The sequence below is a fragment of the Atractosteus spatula genome, assembly GCF_055471065.1.
Source record: "Atractosteus spatula isolate fAtrSpa1 chromosome 10 unlocalized genomic scaffold, fAtrSpa1.hap1 SUPER_10_unloc_11, whole genome shotgun sequence".
In the NCBI taxonomy this organism is placed as follows: Eukaryota; Metazoa; Chordata; class Actinopteri; order Semionotiformes; family Lepisosteidae; genus Atractosteus; species Atractosteus spatula.
In genome coordinates, this window is record NW_028296614.1 from 381,783 (window position 1) to 396,039 (window position 14,257).

Below are 14,257 nucleotides of genomic sequence, written 5' to 3' on the forward strand. Positions count from 1 at the left end.
TGCTGCTACTTCCCACATGCAAGGCAAGCGCTGTACCATACAAGCCAAACCCGCTTGCTGGGGCTTATGCCTCGGCGTCACCTAGTGCCACTTGTTCCCCTCTTACCAGGCAAAGTTCACTGCCCTTCGTCTGCAAGGCAACCGTGTAATTGCGGCTTTCTTGACTTATTGATGAAGGTCTGACTGGACGAGCGAATGACGCCTCTCCCCCATCCTCAAGCTCACTGACAGATTGAAATAGCCAATGTTGCCGTGGCTCGTTGGTCTAGTGGTATGATTCTCGCTTAGGGTGCGAGAGGTCCCGGGTTCAACTCCCGGACGAGCCCTCGTGTGCTCTTTTCCTCCTCTTCCACAAGACTGGGAACTGATATCCACATCACTTCGCAGCGTCTGCTTATGGCAAACGATGGAATGTGACTAATGACTGAACGAGCCTGGCGAATTCTCATCACGTGGCACAATGAGAGCGTGCAGTCAGCTCTCCAAGGCGGCAACCTCATTGCTCGTTCAAAAGAACACGTACTGAAAACTCATCACCACTATGTCGTAGATGAGCACCGCGATCGCTTGTTGTCATGCGTCCTTACTTGGGAAATGCAAAAGCAAAAACTGCCCTCTCTCAGCCACCGAAACGTGTGCGGCTCGCCTTGCGCTCTCTGCGCCTCGCATATTTGTGGAGCTGTCTGCTCTTCTTTCTGTTGAAGTACTCAAGTTACGGGGCGTCCTGCAGCCTATGATGTTCTCACTGAGAGCTTTCAAGATTTGAAGGAAAACTACGAGCTTGATGGCTCAAGTCGAACAAATGTGATTGTTAAGCAATCGATGATCAAAAGCACGTCTTCTAACAATTTGTGAGAGTATTATCAGCACTGTTTTCACTCGGATATACTTCTCACTTGCTAAGCTGACAAACTGGACGAGAAAATGCTGGAGACGCACTCAGTGCAGACTGAGGTTGGGAAGGAGGTGTGGCCCTTCAACGCTTGACAACTGAAGGACATTCTCTCCACAACGGAGGAGCACCTATCAGAAGTCGCAGAGGCTAAATTAGAGCACCGGGCTCCCAGAGCTCCAAACTCAGACCTGGAGGATGCGGGAATCGATCCCGCTATCTCTCGCATGCGAAGCGAGCGCTCTACCATTTGAGCTAATCCCCCGCGCTTCATGCTTCTCGGCATCATGTCTTAACGCCTCTGCCCCTCTTGCCAGGCACCGCCCACTGCCCTTGGTCTGCAAGGCAGTCCTTTCAAGTGCGATGACGACGCTGGGACCTTCGTTGCCTATTGTACGAGCTGAACTTTTGTGCTCATCAATTCAACCCTCTTTCCATCAACTCATCTTGTCTTTTGACGCTTCGTGTTTTGCGCTCCTTTGACTATCGGCATATCGGGTGACTGCAAACACTGAAGTTCTTGCTTACGGAGTGTGGAACATTGTTTTCAAGTGATTGCTGTTCTGTCATGTTGACGCCGAGTGAATCAGTGTTCTGATGTGTGACAGTGACAGTGAAGCTCTGCTCTGTGTGCTTTAGGAGAGCTGATGTCCTCTGTGAAAGAAGAGGCCCCAGAGTACTATGACGATGCTGTAACTATACCTCAGAGTCCAGATGCCTTGTCAGGTGGGTTATTTCAGTCCAGTCCCAAAGAGAAACCTTGTACCAATCCCAGAAACTCTGAGTCTCTCTCCTCTATGTACTGCAGACCACATCACACTGAGTCTGTTTATTCTGCTGCCAGTGTCCAGCTCCTCTTCAAATATTTCACAAGGATACAAAGCATTGCCTTCTCTGTTCTGATACAGGCTGCACTGTTGTCAGTCACCATCTCAATTTAAAAAAATGGAATGGGTTTGAAATGTATTATATAATCAGGTTGCCTGATCCCCTGTATTTTATATCTGATGTGTAACAGTAAAACTGTCTCTGTGTGCTTCAGGAGAGCTGATGACTTCTGTGAAAGAAGAGGCTCCAGAGTACTATGATGATGCTGTAACTGTGCCCCAGAGCCCAGACACAGTGTCAGGTGAGTTATCATAAATAAGACTTGGTAGTACACTCTGTACCAGCCTGCATTAGCCTTTGTCATTAGAAATAAACACTACCTGGAAGAGAAATAGTCTCTGACAAGCCAGTATGTGTCAGAATGACAGCGAGATTACTGACCTGCTCTTCTGTTCACAGGGAGACTCCTCTCTGATGCGGCACCTTCTGGATACAGTGTGGATGACAGTGAGGGAGACCCCACTTTAGGTAAAGGGGACTACAGCCAGGGATCTCGGTGTGAGTGAGGTAGTTCAGGGATGAAGAAGATGATCCCCAGTAATCAATCGCTGTGCCAATCTCATCCAAGACAAGAGGGCACCAGGTCTAAGTGGTGGCTCAAATTGTGCTGTGTCCTGCATGGATCAATAGTAGCTAATACAGAGTCCTGATTGCATACCTCAGATGTCAGATCTAAGTGGGGAATTGATTCTGTTTTTTTATGTTCTGCTAGAGTATCTATTGGCTTGCCTTTATCAGCTGTGTTGGAAAGATAATCTGTGCTTCGTCTCAGGAAAAAATCATCAGTACTGTCATTTTATTCTGTGCGTATGGCCGTTATTTAAAGTATATAAAAATCACGAGTTCATAGATTTCTCCAAATATCAACGACACCTTGTAAACCTGTGATAAGAATTCCTTCAATCCAATAGTTTCACTCCAGGGAAAAGGCAGGGAAACATAGAGAATTCTTATTTAAAGACAACATCCGTATTGGATTGCATGTAAGCAGGCATCACTCAGAATTCCTAATATGATTCTGAATTCAGTTTTGCAGTTCTTTAGTGTTTTACTACTTTCAGAGAGTCCTTTATTGACCTTGCTGAAGCAGAGAAGCGACATAATCACAAATGTGACCAGTTTTTTTGCTGTTTCTGGTTAATAATGATTATTATTTTGTATTTTGATTAGTATTTTTCGTAGCATTCTTCTTCAGCTTTTAAGTTATTTGGTGAGCAAGAACCACTGAGAACGAATCTGAATGTGTGAGCCCATTTCAAAAAATAAAAAAAATAAGTTATATAAATCAAACCTTTTCTTCTGTAGTAATTTCATTTGATATTAAAATTAGTCCTGATTTACAATTTTTGGACATGGTTCATCTTAAATAATTTTGTAATAAGTTTCAGTTTAGGAAAATCATGCCCCAAAGCTACCAAAACTGGTAATGTTCACATAATGTGTAATGCAATAGCAGCAGTTGGGGTGGGAAACAAAAGGCATCTTTTGGTATGAATCCTAAAACTTCATAGATGGCGTTCTAGGATTTCTTGCTTCAGATAAAGCTGTCAATACAACATAGATTTCTACTCAGTCAATATCAGCAGTGTTATCACTACCAAACGCTAAATATAGATCCTGGCAATACTTCATGAGTTGTTCATTAGAAAATTGTTTATGTTTTTTTTTAACATATTTTCAATACCAGACAAAAAGTCGAAAGTTTCAATTTCATGCAACTGATGAAATCTCTCTTCGATGGAAGTTATAAGTACAGTACATCCAAAATACTGCGGAATCAATCAAATTTACATGTTTCTTGTGGATCCAGAAGATCATTTTGAGACTCAAAACATGCCTGTCTTTTCTTTTTTCGAGGACGAAGGAGTAGGAGCAGGAGTAGCAGTAATGGCAAGAACATGTTTAGAGTTCAGCACTTCTCATTTCTAATGCGGAGCCATCGACTCGGAAAGCACCAGCCCCGATAAAATAAATTGCAGAATTGCTGCCTACACGCTTTGAATTGCTGGCATTCTCTGAAAGCGTTCCTTTTTGAGGGTTCATGAAATTCCTCACATTTGAGCCAACACTAAAATATTTCATTTGGGGTCGCCTAATTCATAGTGCAAACCGAATCTACAGGGGAATGGTGTGGCACATGAAGCCGTTTGTTATTCTGTTGTGAGGTGTGAGGGGCGGAATGCAAATCGAGTTGGTGAATAGAAAATGAAACAGGAGTCACTTCTTGAGCTACAAATTCCAAAAAGTATGAAAACCTGTGCATTTTAACAGTGCAGAATACTCACAAATTGCACTGAGTTGCTTGCTTTCTTCTGCTGCTTTTATATTTCAGTCATTCACTGTCAGCTAGCACTGGAACAATTCAAGAGAGGTAAAAACAGAAGCAGTCAGGAGTGGGGTTTGAACCCACGCCTCCATTTGGAGACCAGAACACCCAAGCCAGCTGAAAAGACACACATCCTTGAGTCTGGCGCCTTAGACCACTCGGCCACCCTGACAAGCAAAAGCAAGGTGTGTGCTGAATGCACCAGTAGTTGACTAAACTGAGATTCTTCCCTGAAATTATTTGCTTGCGAAGAGCCAAGTTGCCTTGAATGGATCTTGGAATTCAAATATACGGATGGATTGTTATTTGGTTGTGAGTTTTGAGGGGCGTATTATAAATTGAGTTGGTGAAAATGCGCTTTTTGTTAGTCTGTCGGGAGGCTGCACAAGGTGTTTAGAGGGAGAACGTCTAAAAGACAGGCTCTCTATGTTTAACATCAAGGCAGATTTATTTTTTCTCAATGGAAATGCTCATCAGCGCTTTCAGCTTTACGTAGGGAATAACATCTGCTGAGATCACTTTTGAGCCAGTGCACATGGTAATGTGCCACCAAGTACATTTAATATTGGCTGTGGTAGCGAGCTGCTTTTGTTTGTGAGGCTTTTACTTCTTCAAGCTGAATTATCGGCAGGAGTAGTTTATTAAATCTTTGCTCATAGCGCTCCATCAGAAATACCTTGTCCATGTTCAAAAGAGATCAGAGGATTTACTTCATACTTTCACATAGCATACCTTACACGAAAGATTTAAATGGGGAATTGATTGTGCTTCTTGATGTTGTTCCTGTGGTTGCCTTGGTTACAATGGTGAACATTCTTCCACGTTCTGCTAGAGTATCCACTGGGTGGGCTTTATCAATTGGCTCGGATAGGTCATCAGTGCTCCGTCTCCAGAAAAATAATCAGCACTGTCTTTTTTCTGTGTGCATGACCGTCTTTTAAAACATATAAAATCACGAGTTCATTGATTTCTCCAAATAACAACAATACATTTTAACCCAGCGGTTAGCATTCCTCCAATCCAATAGTTTTACTCCAAGTAAAAAGCAGCGCAATATATAGAGAGATGATATTCAAAGATTTCAATGTTCTTATTGGATTGCCTGTATGCAGATATCGCTCAGAATTGCTAATATGATTTTAATTCAGTTTTTCTCTACTACTTTCAGAGTTTTTTATTGACCTTGCTGAAGCAGAGAAGTGACATAATCACAAATGCGACCAGTTGTGCAGCTGTTTCTGGTTAATAATGATTAATGCGAAAAAAAAACAGCTCCTTGCATTCAGAGCAAGAGCAACCAACATGCTCACTTGTTGAGTTGGGTATTTTCCAAGCTACTGTTCCTTAGCTGTAAAGTTATGTGGTGAGCAAGGACCTCTGAATCCATCAAGAAGACAGGAAAACTAATATCGCACTGCCGTCTTGTGTACAAAATATTTGTTCAGCTCTAACGTCTGTGTGCGTTGACAAGGCATCTCAAAAGGATGTATTAAATAAGAAAATGATCCTTTATGATACCATTCCTGTGGTTGGAGCGTTGTTTCGCCCTTTTACATTCTACAATTTTTACAGACAAGGTTTTATCACTGGAGTTGTACAGAACAAGTGTGCATCAGTCCATGAAAATCATCAGTACTGCTGGTTTTTAACGCTTGCGTTAAAAGACAAAGCAAAGGATATAACCTGTAAATGTCTTCATGTCTTACAGGTTATGAAATACAATTTCTTCCTTTCTTAATAATTTCTTAGTATTGATAGATGCTTTTTTGGAATTTTAACAAAATCACAATTACAGACATTTGGGGTTAAACTGTTATTCACATACTCTAACAAAGAGAAACGTTAGTGTCTTCCAGTTTGTGAGCCCATTTCTCAAAATATAAAAAAAATAAGTTATAAATATTGAATTGTTCTATTTTGTAGGCTTGCATAGTCTTATTCATATTTCAGTTAAACATTTTCTTCTGTAGTAATTTCATTTGATATTATATTAATCCTGATTTACAATTTTTGGACATGGTTCATCTTAAATAATTTTGTAATTAGTTTCAGTTTTGGAAAATCGCACCCAGAAGCTACCAAAACTGGTAATGTTCATGTAATGTGTAATGCAATAGCAGTATTTTGGGTGAGAAAACAAAAGGCATTTCTTGGTATGGATCCCAACACTTCATAAGCGGCGTTCAAGGACTTCTCGCTTCGGATAAAGCTGTCAATACATCATAGATTTTTACTCAATCAATATCAGCAGTGTTATCGCTACCGAACGCTAAATATAGATCCTGGCAATACTTCGTGAGATCTTTGTAAGAAAATCCAAAATACTACAGAAGCAATCAAAGGTATATGTTTCTTTTGGATCGAGAGGAGGATAATTATGAGACTCGAAACATGCCTGTCTTTTCTTTTTTTGAGGACAAATGGATTATTGAGGTGTAAAGATGGGTTCAAAACCAATCATCTGCTATTGCTGCTGTTTCTTTGATAGTTTCTTCAAATCCTTCAACTGATCATCGATATCGAGGAATAATATTACACAAATTGTGGTTTTCTGTTAATTGCCAATTTTATTGTAATTACATCTTTGTTTACAGATGTCTTGCATGTATCACAAGGTATAATAGTCGCTGTGCGTCCTCAGCTAAAATGTTTAAAAAGTACGACATAAGTACAATATGCTTAACAACATTTATGGTTATATCTATATTAAAATGAAGGTAAATATACCAAGATATTAAAATACAATTTTAAAGTCCTAACCTAACAATGCTTGTGAAGTTTTCCAATAAATCCGAACTGTAATTTTGAATTATTATTGCTGAGAATGCAAAGAGAGTACAAATATCAAATTCAATGAGTGAAAATACAAAAGTAGTTCACTAAACTGAGTTTCTTCCCTGAAATGATTTGCTTGCGAAACACTAAGCAGCTTTGAACGGATCGCGGGAATCAGATATAAGATGGGTTAAGAGTGTGCTTTCCAACTTTTGAGTAACATTTTTCTTTGATAGGGCGGAGTTGTCTTCACAATCTGGGTTAAATCAAAAGGAGTGACGTCAGTACAAAACAGCTTTCCTTCTTGGGGAACAACGGTTGTGTTCCATATTTCTAACTATTTTGGTTTCGAGATCTCAATTTAGTGTGAAACATAAAAGCCAGCCGGCTAAATGGTCTTTCAACTAATCGCCCGTGCAGGGATCAAACCCCAGCTGCTGGTACGAGTAGCGTAAGGCTCTGCAACATGCAGACGAGGAACTAATCTCTGCTTCTTCATTATATACACAGTGAGCTATATTTGCAAGCCTACTGCCCCCTACGGGCTCTGTATTTCATTGCGGTACAAGACCGGTCGTGGAGACTTCTCGGTCTCGGTGAAAGTGATACACTCCGTAAAATTTCAAGACATTCATTTGTTTTTAAAGGAAAATCACCAACAGCGGCCGAGATCTATTGGAGGTTTTTTTTTTCATTCTATACTGCGATTTCTGAAGGGTACCCTGTGAAAATACGAGTTTTGACGAGAAGGGATAGACATATATGGTCAGCAGGCTTGGGGAATTGGACCTTATGGTGAAGGCTGCGGGCTCAGCAGCAGCAGACCCTGATCAGTATCGGTTGACTCCGATATTTACCTTAGTGTCGATATACTAAGATGTTTTGGTAACGAGGAAGGAGGGACAAAGCAATTTGGCAGAATGTGTGCTATTTTGTTGACTATAAATCCCCACATGCTGTGTTCAGAGGGTCATTATTAAAAAAAACGTAACAGTAAAATCTCTTGTACTTCACGATTATGAGTGCCTGTTACATTGTGTCTCACACCTCAGTGTCAGAATTGTGAGACGATTTTGTAATCAGCAGAAATTGCATTCACCTTTTCCCAATGCATTCTCACATGCCATTTTCTCCCATGCCATGTTCAGAGGGTCATATTTTTAAAATGGTACAGTAAAATGTCCTGAAGTTCAGGATTGTGACAGTCTGTTATATTGTGTCTCACACCTTGATGTCAGAAATATGAGACAATTTTAAAATCAGGAGGGAGGGCCCTAGCAATATAACAAACATTGCATTTACCATTTGACAATGTATTCTCTCATGCCATGTTCAGAGGGTCGTATTTAAAAAACGGTACAGTACAATGTCCTGAAGTTCAGGATTTTGATAGTCTTTTCCATTGTCTCTCACTCATCTGTGTCAGAATTTTTAGACATTTTTATAACCAGGAGGTAGGTTCACAGCAATAAGCAGAAAGTGTGATCACCCTCTGCTCATCCTCAGTTAACCATATATTCTCATATGCCATGTTCTAAATATCCCATTTAAAACTGCTATATTAAAATTTCTTGCAAAATCCAAGAGTTTGAGACTTTTTATGACCAGAAGGCAAGGTCGTGGAAAATATGCAGAAAGTGCCAGTGAACTTATGTTTTGCCTTTGTCTTATTTACTCGTTGTATAACATGCCAGATTGTATTATTGTGAGTTGTGTTTCTGAAATGTGTTTCATACAAAAATGCAATTTGGACAGTCTCTACTTACATATTCCCCTTTACTGAGGATATGTACAGTAATACATCCGGATAAGTATTTTTAAAAATGACTGTAGAGAGCCATCTACAGGCGAAAGGCGGCATGACATCACAACAGCAGCATTTAAGATGGAACGAAAAACGCGAAGAAGCTGGCGAATAAGAAGCCAACTTCAGCCTCGTTAATGCAATAGCATTAGGTGAGGTGAGGTGGGAAAAAAAGCAAATTTTATGCTTCAAATTCAATACATTTTATTTATTATGAATGTGCCGGAAATTTTTCAGTACTTTAGAGGGTTCTGCCATTTTAGATGTTATGCTGTTCCTGTCTGATTTATCAAATGTGTCATTTAAATCTCCCGTCATTTCTATATCAGTCTGAAGGCCTTGAAGTAAAGATTGCAATTCATCCAAAAATGCAATTCATCCAAAAAAAGTTTCCCACTGGTGATACATACAAGGAAATGAATGTACATTATCCCCCAAAATCAACAAATTTAAAATCAAATACCTCCCTCATCTGCAGGTGGAGAGAATAATGTCAGAATAAATACAGGTTTAAAAGTCAAGAGCATTGATAGTCCTATTTGAAAATGACACTAAAATGCTCACAATATATTAAAAAGCTCTGTAAAATAATAAAAAATAAAACAAGGTAAAAATAAATAATACACAGTTATAAAGCTCAGGAATTATCAATGGGAAGTTACAATGGGTTGATATGATTTAAAAAATAAAATGTTTGAAAAAAATCCACTTACAATATGCTAAAAATGGCAAGAATACTTAAAACAGGTGTGTAAAATTAAAAAATAAATAAAACAAGTTAAAAATAAATACTAAATGGTTTTAAAATTCAGGAATGTGATTGGTCAGATGCTTACGATGAGTGTTGCTGGTGTTTCGTGTGATTTACCGAAATGAAAAAAATATTCAATTTAAAAAACGGCAAGAGCTCGTATGAAAAAAAAGTTCTTCAGTATCTTTGTTGTAACAGCTGCACCAGAACTAGTGTATTCATATACATCAGAAAAGTAGCTGAACTTGACTGATTTATATTCAGTTATATGCATTGGGGACGAAAAGGAGACTTACAGTGCCTTGCGAAAGTATTCGGCCCCCTTGAACTTTTCAACCTTTTGCCACATTTCAGGCTTCAAACATAAAGATATAAATTTTTTATTTTATGTGAAGAATCACCAACAAGTGGGACACAATTGTGAAGTGGAACGAAATCTATTGGATTTTTGAAACTTTTTTAACTAATAAAAAAATGAAAAGTGGGGCGTGCAAAATTATTCGGCCCCCTTGCGTTAATACTTTGTAGAGCCACCTTTTGCTGCGATTACAGCTGCAAGTTGCTTGGGGTATGTCTCTATCAGTTTTGCACATCGAGAGACTGAAATTCTTGCCCATTCTTCCTTGCAAAACAGCTCGAGCTCAGTGAGGTTGGATGGAGAGCGTTTGTGAACAGCAGTTTTCAGCTCTTTCCACAGATTCTCGATTGGATTCAGGTCTGGACTTTGACTTGGCCATTCAAACACCTGGATACGTTTATTTGTGAACCATTCCTTTGTAGATTTTGCTGTATGTTTGGGATCATTGTCTTGTTGGAAGATAAATCTCCGTCCCAGTCTCAGGTCTTTTGCAGACTCCAACAGGTTTTCATCCAGAATGGTCCTGTATTTGGCTGCATCCATCTTCCCCTCAATTGTAACCATCTTCCCTGTCCCTGCTGAAGAAAAGCAGGCCCAAACCATGATGCTGCCACCACCATGTTTGACAGTGGGGATGGTGTGTTGAGGGTGATGAGCTGTGTTGCTTTTACGCCAAACATATCGTTTTGCATTGTGGCCAAAAAGTTCGATTTTGGTTTCATCTGACCAGAGCACCTTCTTCCACATGTTTGGGGTGTCTCCCAGGTGGCTTGTGGCAAACTTTAGACGAGACTTTTTATGGATATCTTTGAGAAATGGCTTTCTTCTTGCCACTCTTCCATAAAGGCCAGATTTGTGCAGTGTAAGACTGATTGTTGTCCTATGGACAGACTCTCCCACCTCAGCTGTAGTTCTCTGCAGTTCATCCAGAGTGATCATGGGCCTCTTGGCTGCATCTCTGATCAGTCTTCTCCTTGTCTGAGCTGAAAGTTTAGAGGGACGGCCAGGTCTTGGTAGATTTGCAGTGGTCTGATACTCCTTCCATTTCAAGATGGTCGCTTGCACAGTGCTCCTTGGGATGTTTGAAGCTTGGGAAATCTTTTTGTATCCAAATCCGGCTTTAAACTTCTCCACAACAGTATTACGGACCTGCCTGGTGTGTTCCTTGGTCTTCATGATGCTCTCTGCGCTTTCAACAGAACCTTGAGACTATCACAGAGCAGGTGCATTTATACAGAGACTTGATTACACACAGGTGGATTCTATTTATCACCATCAGTCATTTAGGACAACATTGGATCATTCAGAGATCCTCGCTGAACTTCTGGAGTGAGTTTGCTGCACTGAAAGTAAAGGGGCCGAATAATTTTGCACGCCCCGCTTTTCATTTTTTTATTAGTTAAAAAAGTTTCAAAAATCCAATAGATTTCGTTCCACTTCACAATTGTGTCCCACTTGTTGGTGATTCTTCACATAAAATAAAAAATTTATATCTTTATGTTTGAAGCCTGAAATGTGGCAAAAGGTTGAAAAGTTCAAGGGGGCCGAATACTTTCGCAAGGCACTGTACATGGATTTTATTAGGTTTTAGGAATCAGAAAATTTATTTGTACGTTTATGCCTACGAGCAGAAATAACTTCCTGCTTTCAGCGCTTTTATTGTTTCTGCTTGTAACCTCGAACAGAGAAACCCGGTACTGACTCACAGAAACGCCCCGGAGTTTCTGTGTTTCTGGGATTTAAGAGGGATGTACTGTATGAAGACAGTAAAGGGAGTTTTTTTTCCCGCTGTAGAGTATGAAGGCGGTGTGACGAGTCTGGAGGGTGGAGACGCGCATTCTGCACGGGGAGCGCAGAACAACGAGTTTCCCCTGCAGCTCACCGAGTCCTGTCCTATATAACCGCTGAGCCTGGGACACACTGAATCTCTAACCAGCGTTGGCGATGTAAAGGGTTAAACCCAGAAGTCGAGAGTGGAGTTTTTGTATAAGTGTAAGATTAAGGGAATAGGGTTTTGGGGAGTTTGGTGCACAGAAGAGGTTTCGGTTTAGGTTTAGTTTGCTTTTGACACATTTGTAACGGCCATGGCGGCCTGTAGATTCGGCATGCGCCGTTACTTTTGCGCACGTTTGGTGAATAAGGGTGGTGAGGGTTCGGCTCACTCGGGTGATATTTCACGGTTGGACTTTTTAAGGAAGGTGTTACAGAAAGGATTAAGGCATTAGATGTCAAATGCTTAATCACTTTTCTGAAGGGAATTGGTTTTGACATTAGTTTCAATCGGCGAAGTTACTGGAAGAATTTTGGATGAAAATAGAGGAGAAAAAAAGATGTGGGCCTAATTAGAATGTTTGAATGGCAGAAGCTGATGGATCTTTCTAATGTGGTGTGAGCCTGGTCAGTACCTGGAGGGGAGACCTCCTGGGAAAAACCAAGGTTGCTGCTGGAAGAGGTGTTAGTGGTGCCAGCAGGGGGCGCTCACCCTGTGGTCTGTGTGGGTCCTAATGCCCCAGTATAGTGACGGGGACACTATACTGTAAACAGGCGCCGTCCTTCGGATGAGACGTAAAACCGAGGTCCTGACTCTCTGGGGTCATTAAAAATCCCAGGGCGTTTCTCGAAAAGAGTAGGGGTGTAACCCCGGCATCCTGACCAAATTTCCCATTGGCCCTTACCAATGATGGCCTCCTAATAATCCCCCTCTATGAATTGGCTACATTACTCTGCTCTCCTCCCCACTGAGAGCTGATGTGTGGTGAGCGTTCTGGCGCACTATTGCTGCTGTCGCATCATCCAGGTGGATGCTGCACATTGGTGGTGGTGGAGGGGAGTCCCTATTACCTGTAAAGTGCTTTGAGTGGAGTGTCCAGAAAAGCGCTATATAAGTGTAAGCAATTATTATTGATTAATAGGACTGTGATTGTTCGCATGTTTAATGAGATGGTGATGAAGGAAGATGTTGTGACATGGTTGTCTAAGTATTGTTTAGTGAAAGGTGAGCTTCAGAAAGTCTTGGATGATGATGGCATCTGGAACTGTTCATGGAGAGTACCTGTTTCATTGCATGAAGACAAAAAATGGTTATGGTGGATTTAAACACATTCCTTCTTTGATTGGATTATGTGAAAATAGAGGCCTTGTGTTCTACCAAGGGCAGCCAAAACCGTGCAGGAGATGTGGGGAGCTGGGTCACTTTGTGGATGCCTGTACAAAGGTGGTGTGTGGTAAGTGCAAGGAAACTGGACATGCATATACTGAATGTACAAGCGTGAGGAAATGTAATCTCTGTGAGTGTGAAGGTCATGTGTTTAAAGACTGTCCAAATTCCTTTGCAAATAGAACAAAACTGGTAAGACCGATGCAAAAACAGGAAGAGTTTGAAGAGGTATTTAGGGCTGGAGCAGTGGTTCTGGATCAGGAACTGGATGTGGTTGACGTTGAAGAAAGTGGTGAAAAAGAGAGCGAGGGTTCAGAATGGAGTGAAGGAGATGAGGCTGAGGTAGAAGAGAATGATAATGTTGCAAAAAGTGAGGTGGAATCTGATTTGATTGGTAGCATCTCTTCCAATAGCCTGCCACCTGTGGAGACTGAAAGTGCTCAAATGAAATGTACAGAACAGTGGGTGCAGTCTAAAAGAGACATTGGATTTAGAAAATGATTTAACTCCGAGCAGAGTGAGGGAAGATCATTTTCCAAGTCCTCAGGTAGGTTCTCCCATGGGTTTAGATGTCTCCAATATATGTGATCTTACTGACCAAGCTTCAGAACCAGAGACTCAAGGATGGCAGGTGGAGAAATATCCTATGGATTGTGGGGGTGGTGGAGGAGGAGACAATTAAAGCAAAAGTGGGGGGGGGAGGCCTGTATAGTAGGTGTCTATACACTTGAATGATTGTAGCCAGATCTTTTAGTCTCCCCTGGTCCTACTTTAAGTATGGCTCTTAATATTGTGTCCATAAATGTGAGAAGCATTCGCTCCAAGTTAAGGGCAAGGACTATATTATCATTTGTGAGGAAGGTAACTGCTGATATTGTGTTGTTACAGGAGTGTGGGTTACCCTTTAAAAACTGCTATAAGGATATGGAAGAACTGTGGACATTGGGCCGATCAACCTGGTGTGGGTCCAAAGAAAATAAATCTGATGGTATAGCTGTTCTAATTAAAAATAAGATGGTAGAGGTACGACAGCACCTTGTAATGAAACCAGGGAGAGCACTGGTGGTATATCTGGGTTTCATGAATGTCTAATTTAAACGCTTAAATATATATTGTCTGAGTTGCTCACATGACAGATATGTCCTAATTCAGGAACTGAGTATATTTATTGGGATGGGATTTTAATTCTCTTTTAGAAAGAGAAGGCAGAATAACGGGCGAGAGACAGGTCCAATTTGATAAATCATCAATATTATTGCAAACATTATGTAAAGATTTTAAACTGAAAGATGGCTTCAAACTTCAT

At 40.8% G+C, this 14,257-nt stretch overlaps 3 non-coding genes across 3 annotated transcripts; 1 reads left to right on the forward strand and 2 right to left on the reverse strand.

Moving 5' to 3' along the window:
• The first annotated feature begins 254 nt into the window (after positions 1–254).
• trnap-agg (transfer RNA proline (anticodon AGG)) lies at positions 255–326 on the forward strand. Its single transcript has one exon. It is a non-coding gene; the product is annotated as a tRNA-Pro (tRNA).
• Positions 327–1,084: 758 nt separating this feature from the next.
• trnaa-cgc (transfer RNA alanine (anticodon CGC)) lies at positions 1,085–1,157 on the reverse strand. Its single transcript has one exon. It is a non-coding gene; the product is annotated as a tRNA-Ala (tRNA).
• A 3,008-nt stretch (positions 1,158–4,165) lies between these two features.
• On the reverse strand, positions 4,166–4,278 carry trnal-caa (transfer RNA leucine (anticodon CAA)). Its single transcript has 2 exons — positions 4,241–4,278; positions 4,166–4,211 (listed from the first exon to the last, which is right to left on the reverse strand). It is a non-coding gene; the product is annotated as a tRNA-Leu (tRNA).
• Between the last annotated feature and the right edge of the window lie 9,979 nt (positions 4,279–14,257).